Consider the following 19,430-nt stretch of genomic DNA (forward strand, 5'->3'; position numbering starts at 1 on the left):
AATGATTAGACTGAGAATTATAATGTGTTTGTGTCAATGATGAGATTGAGAATAGTAATGTCTTAGTGTCAATGATTAGATTAAGAATGGTTATGTCTTAGTGTCAATTATTACATTGAGAATGGTAATGTCTTAGTGTCAATGATTAAATTGAGAATGGTAATGACTTATGTCAATGAAAACATTGAAAATGGTAATGTGTTAGTGTCAATGATTAGATTGAGAATGGTAATGACTTAGTGTTATTGATTGGATTGAGAATGGTAATGACTGAGTGTTATTGATTGGCTTGAGAATGGTAATGTCTTAGTGTCAATGATTAGATTGAGAATGGTAGTGACTTAGTGTCAATGATTACATTGAGAATGGTAATGTTTTAGTGTCAATGATTACATTGAGAATGGTAATGTCTTAGTGTCAATGATTAGATTGAGAATGGTAATGTCTTAGTGTCAATGATTAGATTGAGAATGTAATGTCTTAGTGTCTATGATTAGATTGAGAATGGTAATGTCTTAGTGTCAATGATTAGATTGAGAATTATAATGTGTTAGTGTCAATGATAAGATTGAAAATGGTATTGTGTTAGTGTCAATGATTAGATTGAGAATGGTTATGTGTTAGTGTCAATGATTAGACTGAGAATGGTTATGTGTTAGTGTCAATGATTAGATGTAGAATGGTAATGTTTCAGTGTCAATGATGACTAAGTTTTGGAGGATGTCAGGAGGAGCATACCAGTTTACAGCAACTTCTATTAGTGACAATAAAAAGAGCAATTAAAAAAGGATTATAAGTTAATCAATTACAATCTTAGAAGCCCAACTAATAAGTACTCTAAGTAGTAAACTCACTTTAATTTTAATAATAACACTTTGAAAAAGTTTTCTCTATTAAATCAATTATTTTATATGAGTCAAACAAACATGGTTAAAGGAGACGAATCACAATATAATCATCTGTAGTGTAAACAAAATGTTACTTCGTGACCAAAGATTTGATAACTTGACTAAAAAAAAGCACAATGTTATTGTATTCACAAGAATTCATTCAATCTCGTTTTCACTATGCATGAAGATAAACATATTCCCCTTTTCTAAAGACTCAATATTCAAACTTTTGCACAATGTAATCTTATATGTACACGAAGATGGCTGCAAAGTCTTGAAAACAAACAAAAAATGAACTATATCTGGATCATTAAATTAGGTTTGGTCTAAGTCTACCTTGTTTCTCAATATCTCTATTATACACTGGTAATCTACGTATAAATCATTACGCTGCTTGGCTTTGTAGCATGGCAAAGATATATATATATATATATATATATATTGTAACGTTTCTCACTACCCAGGCACTCTGCAAACTGCACCACACGACACAACCAATTCAAAGAACTTGACAACTCAGGGCTAAAAAACAGTTTAATATCAAATACATCACAGCCAGACAGGGGACCAGACAAAAGTAGATTTACCGGTACCAGCATTTTAGTACATTTTAGTTTTGAAAACGATTTTAAGGTGGTAGAGGATCCAATTGCAAGCCCGCTAAAGCTTAAAATTCGTAAATGTGCACATTACCTAGCTAATCTTTGAATTGGGTTGGACATAGTTGGTGCATAAGCAAACATTAGAGTTGCACTAGAGAATAATCCATTTGGTTTATTGGCTTGACCACATAACAGACGTTGAAATCCTTGAGTTGTCACAGATAAACAGTATCCATGCCACAGCAGCAATAACGTGGGAGGGTCAACAAAAAATTACAAAGATACCCTTAAGGGTACTCTCAAGGTGTGTGATGGAAACGATCCTTTCTCATTGCCTGAGGCCGTGAGTGTCGTGTTTCATGATATAAGGCAAGGAGCTCGGTAATCAACAAAAAAACGTAGATCTAAGAATAAAAAAAAACGGAAAGTGAGAAAAGAAGCAGGCATATCTGCAAGCAAACCCAAGTTACCAATGCCGACTATGAGGTCGGCTTTTTTAAAGTAAAAAATTGGACTCCATAGCCATCTTCAAATTCATAGAAAATGAGAAATAATCTCATCTTAAGTTACGAAGGAGGAGCTATATATTTAATCTAGCTGATCTGCTCATTAACTGATTAGCTATCGGTTACGTTAATGTGCGAAATCGACATTTTGCCTCTAAATATAGGCATAATGTTCATATTAACGGTTTAAGTACTCTTAGGGTTAGGATAGGGTTGCAAGCTCCTGCAAATAACTATAAAATAATAATTCAATTTATTAAGCGCTGTTAACAAAGCACTATAAACTCTTGCAGAGCTGACTTTTTGTGTCAAAACGCAAGAGTTAAGTCGAAGATAACTACAACATTACGTAGTACCTGGACAAGTGGATCCTGGTAGTTGGTGATAAATACAAAATGTGTACTCTTCTAATTCTGTTCTAATGTTGCTGCTCGGCGGTCTGGAAGTTCAACCAGAAAACAGCGCCCACTTTCTGTTTCTACTGCGCCAAATACCTATATTGTTCATACCTCACAACCAGCAAAGACATACCTGACTTACTAGGCGTCCCATTTTTACCACTGGAGCAATACACCACAGGTGCGTTATGTAAGTCAAACTCATACGATACGTCACACACGCACACCAATCACCGTTCACAAGAGGGGAGGGGAGTAATAGGGGGAGAAAATGAAAGAATGTCAAGAGGAGGGGAGGGAAGAGAAATTGGGGAAAGAAAACTAAGTCTTAATAGTAAAAAGGGAGGGGGGGGGAACAGAAGTTATCTAAGACGCCCAGGATGACATCACATCCAGACGATGGCTGCTAGCGGCTCCTGGATGTCCCTCTTTGCTTTAGCAGAGACAAGGGGAGGGAAGCGACCTCTGTGACCCGAGTTGAGTCTGTCTTGATCCAATAAATGGAAAAGGGTTTGTGTTTAAAGGAGATGGACTGGGTGACAAAATCAGCTCTTCTATTAGCATATGTGATGTAATACTAAAATATGATTTTATTCTTTTTGACTCACAATCGACTGGTGTCTGGAAATTTAAGCTCCCAGTAATTTAGTCACCCGGAAATTTAGGAACCGGGAAATCGGGCACTTTTTGACAAGGCGGAAAATTAGGCACTCTTCAATAGAGACTTAATTTAGAAGAAAATTGATTTTTTAGCGCATTTTATTCCGAAAAGACCAACTGTAATATTGGTATTATAATCAGGACAATGTCTGTCTTTGACAAAACAGAGACTAAGCATACTGAAGTAAGCAACAGAACTATCAGGTTACATCAATGGTAATTAGATTACTGATGGTAATTAAATTAAAAAAATATCGATTAATAAAAAAAGCTTTTGCTATGATGAAAGAGCTTTATTATAGTGAGCTTTTAGCCTAAGTCTTTCGCACCAATCACTTTGTGCATAAGCATTTCCCTGTTAGCAAGCACTGATAGTCACGTCAAAGCATATCTTCATTGGCCTACAGCGACAAGAGTACCTGTTTGATTCCGCAACGCATCTGGCCCCTGTTACAGTAAGATTCACACCTGGAAGTCATCATTCTCTGGTCAATCTGTTGTTCACGCATCCAGCTCTACGCCCCCACCCCTCACCCTGCCCGCTCCCGCAGTTTCACCCCACCTCCTGACTCCCTCCCAGCCCGCTTCCGCAGTTTCATCCATTTCTTGAACCTGTCAGTCAGCTTCAGTGACCTTGGCTACCTAGTCACATTCCTTGTACCTCGTATATTTCTATTAAATAATAAATATTTATAAATAAAATTATTTTCTATAAGGACCTAAGTTATTTATTGCGTGTATCCTCCGGCACATACTAGATACTATGCAACAAGTCTCATAACACACAACATTGCACTAGACTAGTCCACTAGATTTAGGCTTAGATCTATTTAAATTCAACATTCAATTCAGCTTTATTGAAAAATGTTTCAAGTTGTCAGTACCTTAAATCTTCATCAAAACATTTAAAATATAATTTCATAGATCTATACAATAATTCCATCATATGTAGTCCTAAATCTATTTAAATTCAATTTTGATAACATAAAAAATGTATACCTAGATTTACGCTTTATCATGTTATTGTTGTCATTTTAATTTGAGAATAATATTACTCTCCCCCCCCCCATTCCCTATGTATTCCTATTATTTCTATTTGTTTTGTTTCTTCCTCTCTGGGTTCCAGTCTAGTCTTGCAATGTTGTCTGCTGTTCTTCCCATTGTGTGCCCAATGCATCCCCATGTGCATCATTTGATTAGTTAGTTTAGTTGTGCTGTCTGGTTGTTTAGGCAACTCTAGCTCCTTGGTCACAGACTGAGATGTACAGATCAAACCCACCCAGTAGTGCTACCATCTGCCTACAGACTGTGATATAAATTCTAGTTAGCAGAAAGGCCAGACCTGACCTGGAGCCGGAGTCAGGGCCTCCTGACCTGCTTACACTTTACTTTTTATTTCTAAAAATAGATGGTTTTAAAAGATCTTTATTTAGACTACTAAACATTATTCATTATCTTAGTTTATAATATTTTTTCAGATATATATATATATATATATATATATATATATATATATATATATATATATATATATATATATATATATATATATATATGGAGAGAGAGCATAAAGGAAGGGTCACGGATTGCAGATGTCATACACAACAGAAGCTAAAAGAAGGGTGAAAATGCAACGGCGTCTGGTGATTATATATGCCCAACCTGCGATCGCAGCAGTGTATCAAGGATTGGCCTCTTTAGTCACACAAGAAGTTGCAAAGGTAAAAGATCGTCTCTCCAGATGTAAAATGCCGCAGAATATATAAATATATATATATATATATATATATATATATATATATATATATATATATATATGTTTACAGGATTTGATTTGGTGATCCCTCTTCAGAAACATCAGGTATGTTATTTAAATTTATGCATTAACAACCAAATAATAATGACTAGATATTTCTTATGAAATAATAGTTATTATGTGTACTCCTCAAAAGTTGTATTGGAATAATTTGTTTTTAAAACAAAGCTGGACATTAAATTCAATTGTGATTGATTTCAACCCACTGATACAAGGGGCATGCTTGCAAGTATAGCAGCCAAAAAAAAACTAAATAAACAATAACCATACTTTTAGACTTAGATCCTCCCCCTCTGTTTGGTGCATTGAGTGGCAAGCTGTCTCCAAAAAGATCTGTCTGAAGTCTGTTCACCCATATTTATAGAAATATAAAAAGATTCTGACTTCTAGAAAAGATAAAAAATGGAAAGGCTAACTAAACTTTGACAATGTAATGGAAAAAAATCAATGTTGAACCATCCTAATAGTTTGTGATGAGAAATGTCATCAGCCACCTTGGCAGCAGTACCAAAAAAACTGCCAAGCCAAATGTTAGGCACTGTCATTTTTGTCTAGTAAATGATGTTTCACAGCAATACAGTGCAGCCCTTCATCAGAACAATGTTGCCTGAGTACTGAAACTTAAATAAGTTTAGAAACCTTTGAAAGCATCTTGTCAAATTACAACCAATACCTTCTGAAGAACTTTATAAAATGGTACTCAAAACAGCTTAGTTTTCTCTTTTAGTGAGTGCTCACAAAACATTAATGAGGAAGTGGACTCAAGATAAGGATACCATCATTTATATTACATTTAACTTATGCATTACACTTTTTATATTTTAAATTTTGCATTTTAAAATGTAATTTTTGCTTGCAATATTTTATCAACTTTTTTTTTTTTAGATCAAAGGAATGTACATGCTGCTGATATAGAAAAAGTTTCTGACTGCTTACAGATCAGTGTTCTTAGTTCTGCTATTGATTTACTATTGCATAATAAATAAACATGTAATGATCAATCACATTTTTATACCAAGTTCATCTAATGATTTACACAGCATATTATCAGCATTCACAGTTCATCTAATGATCTACATATGAAGCAGCACCATGCAGAGCTAACATCACCTACTGAAGAGAGTTTCCATCATGCTTTAGCAACAATCCAAAAACAAAATGAAAAAGTGGTTTCTTTGTTTGGGACAATCCTGAAAGGCCTTCAGAATCTGGGAGCACACTATTGTTAACAAGCAGTGTGTCATATGACCAGCACAATGACCAACAGCCTTTACTTTTCGAACCAAAGTCAGGTAACTATGAAACTATCTAAAGCACATAGGAGTCTAATGACACATTTTTACTAAACTTTAAATTAAATGGATCTTAAATGTCTAGTGAAACATTGTAATCAAACTATGATTTTTGAATATAGTCTAGTAAAACATTATGATTAAACTTTGTTTAGTGCATAAATGTCTAGTGAAAAATTCTGATAAAACTTTGTTTAGTTCATATGAGTGTAGTGAAAAATTGTGACCCAACTTTGTAATATGCATAAAAGTCTAGTGAAACATTTTGATCAAACTTTGTAAAGTTCATAGATGTCTGGTGAAACAATCTGATCAAATCTTTTTAGCGCATAAAAATCTAGTAAAAAATTCTTATCACCTATGCTTATCTTATAGAAGTCTAAAAAAAAGTTCCCTTTTCAGTCCTTGTAATCTATAGGAAAGTTGATATTAAGGTTATAAATCTGTTTTTGTGGCCTACAGTTAACAAGCAGTTTGTCATGTCTCCTTATTAAAGGTTCTGTATTTGCTAGTGGTTTGCAGCTTGTTCATATTTCCTTTTTGAACTCATTAGTATTTCTGAACTTCTTTTTAATTTCTTAGACAGCTCATTAGGAGTATGGAACCCTTTCCTATGACAACTTTTTAGGAGTGTTATGGTATCATTGATATGTGTGTGTGTTTTATGATTAGGGTTAGTTATGCAACGAGAATGATGCAAGATAAGCCGCCTTGTCATTAGTGTTCTTGACTCCAGAATGCCTATTTGAAAGTATATTTTTTTAGTGAGTTAGATTTTCTTTGGAATACAATTTTTTCATTATTACTAAGTTTATTACATTTAGGCTTTCCCCCAGGATAGATTACAGTTATTCATTTCATTTCAACTTGATTTTCTTTATAGTGTAATTTAAGTTCTATTTAGTATTAATCACAAAAAATCAATAAGTAATTTCAAGTTAAGATGTAATATACCTTTAGTAGTTTAATTGTGTACCAGCAGTTTGGTGCTTCAGGTCAACAACCATACACCACAAGGAGTTGTCAACTGGTTGATACTTACTTTGAGAACTCATTAGGAGTTTGCAACTTGTTAACATTTTCTTAGCTCATCAGGAGTTTGCATCTTGTTCATATTTTCTTAGATCAGTGTTTCCCAAACTGTGTTCTGTAGAACCCTATTTAACTAGTAACCACAACATAAATTTATCTCTGTAAAAAAAAAAGCAAAATGTTTCGCTAATGACTCAAAATGTGTGAAGTGTTCCATTAAGAAAAATAATGCCTTAGAGAACTAACTAAGAGTTTGCAACTTGTTCATATTTCATAATATATAGCTCATTAGGAGTTTGCAACTTGTTTATATTTTATTAGACAACTTATAAGGAGTTTGAAATTCATTCATATTTCCTTGACAACTAAAGGAGTCTGCAACATGTTCATGTTTACTTAGACAGCTCATTAGGAGTTAAGAACCTATTCATGTTTCCTTAGAGAACTTATTAGGTGTATGGAACTTGTTCATATCTCCTTGACAGTTCATTAAGATTCTGCAATTTGTTCATATTTCATTTGACAGCCCAATAGGAGTTCAGAACTTGTTCATATTTCCTTTCTTGAAGGTCACCAATACATTTCTGTAAATAATGTTGAATAATGTTGTCAGGACTGAGTTCTGGTCAGCCTGTGTCTCCTGTTTACTGTAGAGGAGAAGGGGGGCAATTCAGGTGGTTGATTTCAAAACTGTTATTGTTTTGGGTTGTTTTTATTTGGTGAGATGTTTTGTTGAACAATGTAACTCATGATAAGGCAGTGTGTTTTTGTTCCTAGTCCAGGACAGTTGGACTTTTTGGATATATATAGTCTAAGTGTAGACTCTAACTATTTTTCTGTATTATAGTGAAAATAATGTAATTAAACATGTTATATGTCAGTAAAGTGGCGTTCTGAATCTTATTTTGTCATTGTACCTGTCATTATGGTATTATCCAGGACTTGGGTACATTTAGCATGACACATACATATGTATAGTGGAAGAAGACCTTGACAAATGTCTATATTCAAATTTTTTTGAAATACTAAATTTGATTTAAATGGCTTTGGTTAGATTAAAATCATGTCTGAAACTTTGTCACAAGTTTAGAGATTGTCTATTCTTACTCTTAATTTTACCTTTTTATTAACTTGCGTATTTTTGTTTTTATTTCTTACTCATAATTTTTACCTTTTTATTAACTTGTGTATTTTTGCTCTTTTTTTAGGAAACTGTTCAAAGATATTTTAAGATGTTGGCCTCACATCTTGACACTTGTTAGAGTGTAAAGATTTGACTTAACAAATGTTAAAATAAAAAGAGCACATTGTGGAGGGTTGACCGTCATTAAAAAATTTACATGTACTTATTCTGTTTAAAAAAAACTCCCTCTAACAAATAAAAAAAAATAAAGTAAATATATTACTCTTCTTTTTTGTAAGGTTTAGCTGATTTGCTTCACTTTCTTACCTTTTTTTTTTTTTACACTTATAATAAACTTAGGAAATCAGTATTTGCTCAGGCTATGAGCAAACCACAAACAATACCAACTGAAATATACAGAAACTAGTTGACACAACATAACCTGTGGTAAAAAAATGGGTTAGCTGATTTAACTAGAAAAAAAGCAGAAAAATTAGAGACCACTCTATTTGAAAAGTACAACAATCCAAAGTTATGTACTTCAAAGAAATAACTATGGTATTTCCTTTGCAGAACTTGACAACTTAAAATCCAACCAAAGAAATGAAAAAAAAGGCAAACATAATGGGGGGGGGGGGGGTCACTTTATCACATTGTCAATGTTTGGGACTGTGATAGAAGTTAGAAAAAAATTAATACAATTTGTACTAATTAAAAATATATATAAAAAAAGTTTTTTTTTAAACATTGTGTTTATTTTTTAGATGGCCACCATCTCCATAGAGACCCAAAAGACTAGACTAGACATGCCTAAAGCCTATCTTCTTAACTATAAAGTTATATAAGAAAATTGAAATTTCACTGTACATCCCCCTTATGTAAAATAGGCATATTGATCATTTTCTTATAAAATTGATTTAATTTTAGCTCTTTAAGGCATTCTGCTAAAAATTATCTTAATTGATTTATTAAACTTAGAGGATTTGAATTTTGCTGATGATATTTAGCTTCTATTTCATTTTTAAAAATGTCAGTCTAAAATTGGGCTAGCAGGCTACTAAACCAGATTATGATAATAAAATGCCTAGTAGACAATCTATTACTTTGGATGGATGTCTGTTACAGTCTGTCAACAACCTGAGTTGTATTATGAATGAAAAAATGCTGATGTCAAAGCAATGGTTAGTAATGCAAGAGTCTCCTCTATACAGCTCAAGAAAATTCAGACCTCAAAAGGCATATCTTTGAGAATTTAATTTATATTTTTCAAAACTGATAGGTTTTGCACTATGAAAGTATGAATTTGATATCTAGCTAAGAACAACTAGTAACACCTGTAATGTAACCAAGATAAATGGTACACACTGACTTGCTGGTCATCAAAATGTAGAATGGTCTGTGTTATTGTGTCCCGGACCTACACTTAGCATGTAACAAATATAAATAGTACACACTGACTTGAGTCCAATTTTAATAATAATAATATACTGTAACTTCAAGCATTCAGTTACAAATCACTGGTTGAATGAGAAAATGCTGGATATCCTTCATAGCTGTTACACAAACATAATCCACATATAGAAATACAGTTACAAATGCATCAAAGTGATATCAAATAATAATTCCTTTAGAATAAGTATATCTCTGGTCAGTTGAGCATTATCCAAAAGTTCCATTAAATGTTTGTTCTAAACAATGTTTTCAATTTATAATTAAGATTTAATGTTGGTATATGTTTAAAAAAAAGAAAGTCTTTTGTTTGGTATTTAATTCATGTCTGAATTCATATCAATATAATGAATTTTAATGGTAAAAAGATCAGTGGCTGTTATTCATCTCATTTCTTTCTCCAGGATTGTCAGACTTCTGCTAGATGTTGATCTTTTCATCACAACACCAATAACTTCTTCTTGGAGTCAAGTAACAGTGTATATCACCTGAAAAAGCTATTTAAATTCCCTTAAAGATCACAAATTAATGCTGATGACATAAAGCACATTTATCCACGAAATCTTATGAACACATAATATTATGTTGTACAACTAAATAGTGGTGTCTGGAAATTTAGGCAGTGTGTATGTAGTGTATATGCTTATTTATTATTTATCTGTTTCTTAAACATAGGCTTATGTTCCCCGCGCTACCCAAACTATAATTCGGAGTGTGAAACATAACAGATTAACAGGTGCTATATTATGTTTCGTTTAACAAAGATTTTCTTACACTCTACATATTCCTCCCCCCCCCCCCGAGAGGTGGGCCAGGGGTAGTGGTAAGTATTATAATCACGGACTGAGAAGACCTAACGGCGAGCGAGAAAGGGTTACGTCGTCACTAGATCTGTGTCAGCTCAATACAATTTTTTCTCTTCGTGGTGTAGTCTTAATCATAAACAGATAAAAATTAAAGTTTTAAGATACTGTTAATCTTCTATAATAAAATGCTTATTTCTTATAGTAATACGTTTCCCGTACTAGATCTTTATAATTTATTGTCATTGCTCTATATAGTATAGATCACTTACTCACAATGCATACTTTTGTTGAAAAGAAAAATAATTAAACATATCGTGTAGATATAGATGCGTGTTTCATTATGTTCGTGTATATTTTTGTTTTATTTTATCAATATTTCGCTTTGCTTGGTGACTTAATAGATAAAATATAAATCTAATTGTTAATATATATTTTGTTGTTGATAATTTCTTAAATAGAAAAAAAGAAGAAATAACAAGTTGTTCATCAAATGATTATTAACATTTTATTTAGACCTTCATTTGAGTAAATAAAAAAACATAGTTGAACGCATAAGAACAAAACACTCTCTTTAAAACATGTTATTTGAAGTTCAATATAGATAAAGGAGATCAATATGCTTAAAAACAACATGGTGGGCGGAATAGATCTAGTTATCTGGGCGTCTGAACTTCTAAATCTTGTATATCTAGTTCTAGATCTAGAGCAGGGCTGAGCAAATAACGACCCCCCTGGCCACAAGTGGCCCGCTGGAGTGTTTTATGTTCTAATATTACTGTAAGAACTGGTCGATGCTGACTGACAGTAATTTAACAGCAGTCGCAAGGATTACAACTAGTAATATATCTAAAACATTTTTAATCTTTTAATTTTCACAATGAAATCATTTTCTTTTTACTCCAGCGCAAGAACACCATCCAATCCAATCACTCGTTCAGCCTTTTTTTTTTTTTTTATACATTTGCGTCATTCGCGATTTCACTAGTTGGTCACGTGACAGGGCCCAGCTCTTGTCCCTATCGGTTATACAAATGGGTCAAATGAAATTTTCTTTAATTGTGATTAATTTAATTTAGCCATAGAAAGAAATAATGATGTAGCGCTGTCTTTAATCTAGAATAAATAATCAATGTAATGTAGGTCGATTGTATTTAATATTTAATAGATCTATATCTTATGTTTATTGTGTATTTCAAATAAATGTTGTTTTTTTTAACTTTTTTTTGTGACTTCACGAAAGGTATTGTGTATGTGTTTTTTTTTGCTTTTTTTGTTTGTCTTTGACTGTTTACAAAACGTATGGTATTCTATTTTGGCCATATTTCATAATGTGTAGCAATTCATCACTTTTAATTTAAATTTATTCTAGTTTACTAGTTAAATTTATATGAAGAGATGCTCGTCCCTCCTCTTTTCGCATTCCGGACTTGGGACCAGACAGTGGTGAAGTTGCCGACATTGCAACTAACTAATCCTAACTATAGGCAACATTTTTTTTTTACTTTCATCATGTAGGCTTCTTTTACACTCATATCCGTCATGTAGTCTTGTTCAACCCACCCACATTTGCTTATCTTCTTAAGAGTGGTCCAGATGTTTAATTATGCCTTATGGTTAACACTCTTTAGGGCCTTCCTCTGCCTATAAATCCCCCTTTTTTATGTACTTATTAAAGCTGGATACTCTAGTTAACACCTAGTTGAATGCTAGACAGAATGGCAGCTATAGAAGTAATAAAAATTTATATAAGGAGAGATGGTTCATTGAAAAGTCATTGTCTTTTACACTCATCTACGCGTTTGCAAAACATTGGTAAAAAGATTTTTAAATGAGAATAGCTTTGAGAATTTTAAAATAGTTTTTTAAATGTATTTATATGCCTATTGTATATTTTCACTATAAAGTAAACAATGAACTAAGAATTTTAAAAAAATCTAAACATCTATAAACATAATTAAAAAGGAACAAAAAAATAACAACAACACAAAACTTCTTTATTTCTTTCTTTAGATATACATAAATAAAATTAGTTTTAACATAAATGATCAGTGCAGAACACCATACTTTTTTTCGGCTAAACAAGTGGAGAAAGAGAGATAGGTGTGCGCTGTTCGGTCATGCCATTTCGTCAGCGTACTGATAGACAATTGAAAACTTATTGACCTAAATTACAAGGCTCCCAACCTGTATTTATTTAATTATACTTTTGATTTAAGCCATTATTTTTATTGGGACATGATTATAACACAAATTAATCAGATCCTGTACCTTAGAATTAGATCTAGACATCGCCAGGAAAAAGGGAGGGGGAGGGGTCATGAATGTCATGAACATTTTTTTTCGCAATTAAAATAAAAATATAAAAATAAAAGTCATATGGATATATAGAGTTATTTAAACACTCATTGCATTTTGTTTTGCAATATTTTTGAAAGCTGCGAAGAAGGTTTGAATCTTTAAGCCACATATACTTCAGTCAAATGTGTTTACGAAACCTGGCGCGGTCCAATAAACGACAACTTGTCGTTGACGTGGCCGTCTTATTAGTGTAGATTTGATATCCTAGTATCTAGTTCTAGAGTATTCTAGACCTAGATTGGCTAGATATACATTTCTAGATCTCTTACGTAGATCTAAATCCATATTGTAAAATTCTAGATCTAGATCTATAATATGTCTACTTCGGGATTGTAGCATTCACCAACCTATGCTTAGATAAGTTAGATCGCGATTTTCTAAATCAAGTAGATCATACTCTTACTCTTACATATCTATCTTAATATCTAGAATATAGACTTGTGACTCTTTCGGTTTCTGTTGCCAGAGTAATTTCCTTGTTTAAACCAATTTTAATTTCTAGATCTACGAAGTCTACACGATGACGATTCTTTAAAAATTTAATTTGATTTAAGAAATTGTTGGATAAAATTAAACTTTAAAAAGAATTAAGCAAAGTTATAGATCTCTAGATTCTTATCTACGTAGGACTAATAAGTTCACTTCAGCTGTGAGCCTGTGTTAAAGCGTCCATTGACAACCAATCATATAAGAGAAAAAAAATCACGCGAACCAATCGGATTATTCTTGTCTGTAAACAGAAGATATATATATATATATATATATATATATATATATATATATATATATATATATATATATATATATATATATATATATATATATATATGTCTTAGCAGTTCTTTTTATAGTCAAGAAACGCATTTATATAGGAGGGAAGAAACTTCAAACTTAAATAATTAATTTTCATTGGATGTCTTTTTATAGTATGACCTTAAAAAAAAACAACAAACGATGAGACCAAACATGGCGGGCTCCCTTTAACCCTTAAAACGCGTGTGGTAGTTTAGCCTCTAAACATCAGAATTGTAATTCCATTTTGTATGCAATCATTGTAAAACGGCTCAGCACTTTAAGGGTTAACCATTGTGTATGAATATCAAGTAAAAACAATGAATCTTTTGGTCATTTTCAGCTCTTATATGACAAGGTGACCATTTTTAAATGCATTTTTACATAAAAAAATAATATTTTTCAATGTAATCATTAAGTAAAATGCGTGCAGCACGGGGCTTTAGTGAATGAATGCTTACATATAGTGGCGTCCCATACACGACAGCAGGATCTCATGAGGATGCTGGGGGATTATGTGCTGCTCCATGCAGCCAGTCTGCCAATGTGTGTGTGTATGTATGTGTGTGACACTGTGTGAGGGATTATAAATAAGCGAGAAAAAAAAAGTAAGATTACTAAGATGCATCACTTTTTAATTGAAGATTGGGTGGTAGTGCAAAAAAATAAATAAATCCACCAATGCACCCACCCATCATTGACAGAAAAAAAAAGATTCCAAATATTATCTATTAAAGGCATTAAAGGGAAACTCCGATAGTTTTTCAAATTTTAGTTATTGACTTATTTAAATTCTGCGTAAAAAGTTGTAATAGTAAACATTATATCATTTGTTATTTAAATGCTCAGAAAATTTTATATTTGATAAATTAGACAGAAAATTCTCCACGCCCCCCAAAAAACGGGGTTCTGTGAGATTTTGTTTTAAGTTATTTCATGCGTCACTTCCCTAAACAATACTGAAAGAGAAACTTTAAACTTTAACCAATCGTATCGCTTCATTCTTACAGTAGCTATTAGGCTGTTAGGCTTAGTGACGGCCTAGTCCAGAGCTATGATACAGTTATTTATATAAACATGTATAGATAGATCCAAAAGCATTAGGATAACTAACTCCAGAAAAAAAGTAACATTTTCATCTAAGCCTCTCCCTATCCCAAGAAGTAAATAGATCGTGTGTCTGAATGATTCGAACAAACTGGTCAGTGTAAGACTAGTCTAGACTACGTGTAGTCGGTCATGACAAGACAACCGAGCGATAGTGTTTGTTGTGTGTTGAGTGGTCTGGCGAGAAAATACACACTGCCGTGATTAGTCAAGCATGTAAATCTACTTTTAATACGCATTTTTTCTTTGCTTACAAGATCCTAGATCTAACTGCATAGACAAAGATATATTTCTTTTACGAGAATGTAAACTTTGCTGTATGGTCTCCTGTTATACTTTCAATAGTCAATAGATTAAAACACCTTTGTGACGTCACATAGAAACCCGGTGAAAGTCTGACTGTTTTGGATGCGCAGAAAAATTACGTCAGAAAAACATCAATTACTAAGTTATTATTGCAAATAAAAAAAAAAGAATCATATATTCATTATCTGTAAATCAAAACACATATTATATCAAAAATTGTCAAAGTCATCGGAGTTTCCCTTTAACTCCATATGACCATAATAAAGGCTAAAAGAAAAAAAAGATCGATATCAATTTCCACCTTATCTTAAAAATATTACATGTTGACAGCATCATAAATCAAAATATAACTTCGCAGATCTATTTTCTAATTTTACTATTCGACTAGATATAAGCCTAGATCTATTTTAATTCAATATTTATTTCAACTTTATCTTCATAATAATACATGTCAATAGCACCTTAAATTTTAATCAAATTATAACTTCACAGAACTATTTATGTCTCTAAGTAGACCTTGCTACCACTGGCCAGATTTTTTGCGTTGTCTAGGCGCTGGATCAAGACTAAAAGTAGTTTCCAAGGGGGGAATAACCTAGTGGATTTTTAATATCGCCAGCTTAAAACTGATATGGAAAAAAACAACAACAACAGAAATAATAGATTTATATCGCCAGATTATAACTGATAGGAAGAGAATAAGAATAAAACATATAGAAATGCATTGATGCATTTTAAGGTAATAGTTTTTGTTACCTTTTTCAATCTTATAAATTTTATCAGAGTGTACTAAGTCAGGTACAATGCACAGTTAGATACCAAAGTATTGTGCACCTTAATGTGGTTGTCATGGCCGGGGGTATCAGTGGGGATAAGCTTCCATTGTATATAAAATACTCCTAAAGGCAAGCGTCTCAGATAGCCTCTGACAACCAAGTCCAGCACCTGGCCTTCTCGTGTGGCTTAGATACTAAGCCCGGCAAAACTGCTCTTACTAACAGGTGAAGGCGGATACTTGGCGCCACAAAACCGGGAGCTTCGGGTAGATGGAGCTCGTCAGCCTAGTTAGGCAATTCATCTAGGGGTACTGTGATTTCAAACCCACGCTGCATTGCGGTAACAACCTCAAGGAATAATCAGGAGTGAAGCCCCTTAGGCGTTGGGAGTATAAACCGTGAAATTTCCTCCAGCAGCTTCTGCAACTATGTTGGTGCCAAATGTAACTCGAAGCGTTCTTTTGGATCTCATCAGCAAGGTTGAGAGAGGGACCATGACGCATGAACAGAATAGTACACTATTTTGGGTTATAGTGATTTTCAGAATTTTAAGTTTTATCTTAAAATTGATTTTTGCAAAAGATCAAGACAAATATTGTTATAGCTATAAGCAAGAGTAATACATCTTTTTAGAATATAATGTAAAAGCTCTTTTGTCATGCTACTGTACATATTTAAATATCATTCTCACATAGAAATTCTAAATGCATTTCTTCTTGGATAGTAAAAATTACTTTATTATGAAATAAGTACAGAATTATAAAGACATTTATTTCAAAGCTCTTTATTATCATTGAATAAATTATATTATCTACTCGTAGGAATGAAAAAAAAGTGTGCAGTATAGTTGCTACACAGAAAGACCTACAATTATGTCTAATATTACAGAAAATCATTCTTTACATAACAATGATTTTTAATAATAAAAAACTGCATTTAAATATTACATAGCATACTAACTATCAGTACCTAAAACGCAATTAAACTATTATTTAATACAAAACTATATGATTGAGCTTTTTATAAGCAAAATTGTAGTCAAACTGAATATCCATTTGATTGGATCAATAAAAATTAACTTATCTTAGAATGGACCTCATTCACCAACATTTAGTCACGTGATCTTATTGATAAAACAATGAAAAAAACTGTCTCGTGACAACCATCATAAATTAAACATGAGATCGTAAATTATATAGAAGAGATAAAGCACCACGTGGCTAAATGTTGTTTGTTTACAATTGGTGAATGAGGTCCATTGAAAACTATCTAAGATTCATAATGCCCCCCATAATGAAGAATTACAGAAATAGTTAAGACTAACATAAGCCTAACAATAAAATGTATAGTTCTTATTTAATTAACTTTCTTGACATTATTATAATTAAGCCACATAAGAAAACATATGTAAATTGTCACTAGCTTTAACAAAGCTTCGTTGATGTCTTTGTTGATTTGTGGAGAGGTATCAATCTTGGCTAGTATGCTGGAAAAAATTTGAAAAGAATATTTATTAAACTGCTTTATAAATAAACTAAATCCATAACATATATAAAAATAAAAAGTATGTAATACATATATCAAGATCTAAAAAAAAAAAAATTGAAAACTAAGGGCTTAATTAAATGACATTATAATATTTTGTTACTCGCCAGCATTGATTATTTCAACCAAACAATTGAAATAGCCTTATTTTTAACTTTTCACAATTTCTTTTTAATTAAGGGCCACCAAATTCACCTTGCCTATGGCATCCAATCACCAAAGGCCAGCACTGCCAGCACAATGGCCATATGCAAATACTTTTCCCCAACTAATGTCAGGTACCCATTAGAGTTGGGTGGGTTACTCTGAGGCGCCCTTTTAATTCCTGAATTAAAAAAAAAATTCTAACCTTTGCTAGAGACCATAGTCTTGAGTAAACTGAGAAATAAGATGAGATTGTCTAGATGACTAACAAGATCTAGTGACAATCTAGTCTAGAGTCTATTGAAAAATATAGAAATAGAATATATTATTTAGCTTTAGATCTAGAATCTAAAATTATTATAAACTCTAATCAAGATTGACTAGATCATGATAGATGAGTAGAGATCTAAATTTATGTTCTCTATGTTAGATAATAGTTTTTGCATCCATTTTTTGGTATACACTTCTTTCACCTACTAACTAGATGATTAGGTGGCTGAAGGTTACAACATCATAAAGACTGGGGTTTTGAATTCCAGGATATTTATGATAATTCCAAGTCAACCCAACTCTAATGGGTACCTAAGATCAGTTGAGGAAAAGATAGGTGTAAGATAATACCTTAATAACATTCAGTAATAGTAAATAATTACCTGATGCATGGCTAGTCCAGCTTTCTCTGGAAATGTTCCAGCCCAGTGCACACATCTTCACAATGAATCTAATTACTGCAAAATAAAAGGTAAACTTGCATCATGTGAAATAAAAAATAATTAAATTTTTATTCAACCAGTGTCAATATGAAAAGTCATCACAAAAAAGCAAATTTGGATTATAATAGCTAAAGCAAAAAAATAAAAATAAAATCTAAATAACCTAAAAAAGATAAAATATAAGTTTGATTCTGAAAGGCCATAACAAAATAATACAAGATAATTCCAGACAGCCACTACAAATAACACAAAAGTCGATTCCAAGCAGTCATAAAGAAAAGTTATCAAGTAGATTCCAAATATTAACTGCCAAAAAATAATCAAGTTAATTCTAAATAACAACAAACAAACAAACAAAAAAATGCAAAAGTCTGATTCTAAACAGCCATCACAAAAAAAAGCAATTAATTTAAACAACCACTACGAAAAACACCATATCAGACATTGATCATAAAAACACACAAATCCGATGAAGAGCTTAAGTAATATACACATGTCTGATTCCAAACAGCCATCTCCAAAGAAGAAAATGTCAATTCATTCAGCTACTAAAAAAAGCACATGATTCTTTAAAAAAAAAAAAAAAAAAAAATCCGCTACTGAACAATGATCACAAAAAACACACAAGTCTAATTTCAAACAGAGCTCATAAAAAGCCATCACAAAAAAAAAAGCCCACAAGTCTAATGCAGAACATTGATCACAAAAATGCACAAGTCCAATTTAAAACATTGATAAAAGAAAAACTAACAAATCTGATAAAGAACATCAATTAAAAAAACACATGTCCAAACTGCCATCAATAAAGACCCAAATGTCAATTCAATCAGCCACTACTAAAAAAAGCAGTTGATTTAAAAAAAAACAAAACAAGTCTTATGCCGAACATTGATCACAAAAAAAACCCACCAAGTCCAGTTTCGAACTCCACACCGATCTTAAAAAGGAGGCATAAGTCAGACTTCTAACAGCCATCACATAAAATAAACAAATAAAAATGCCATTCTAAAAAAACACAAAGTAAATGCACAACTCGGAATGTGAATATCCATCACAGAAAAACACAAGTCTTTTTCAAACAGCCCACACAAAAAATAAGTATGATTAAAAACACC

The 19,430-nt window shown here is 32.3% G+C and overlaps 1 long non-coding RNA gene across 1 annotated transcript; it reads left to right on the top strand.

Moving 5' to 3' along the window:
• Positions 1–4,688: 4,688 nt before the first annotated feature.
• LOC129927462 (uncharacterized) lies at positions 4,689–11,735 on the top strand. Its single transcript, XR_008779073.1, has 4 exons — positions 4,689–4,777; positions 4,883–4,917; positions 5,758–6,164; positions 10,173–11,735. It is a non-coding gene; the product is annotated as an uncharacterized LOC129927462 (long non-coding RNA).
• The last annotated feature ends 7,695 nt before the right edge of the window (positions 11,736–19,430 follow it).

This window comes from Biomphalaria glabrata, chromosome 7 (genome assembly GCF_947242115.1).
Source record: "Biomphalaria glabrata chromosome 7, xgBioGlab47.1, whole genome shotgun sequence".
NCBI classification, from domain to species: domain Eukaryota; kingdom Metazoa; phylum Mollusca; class Gastropoda; family Planorbidae; genus Biomphalaria; species Biomphalaria glabrata.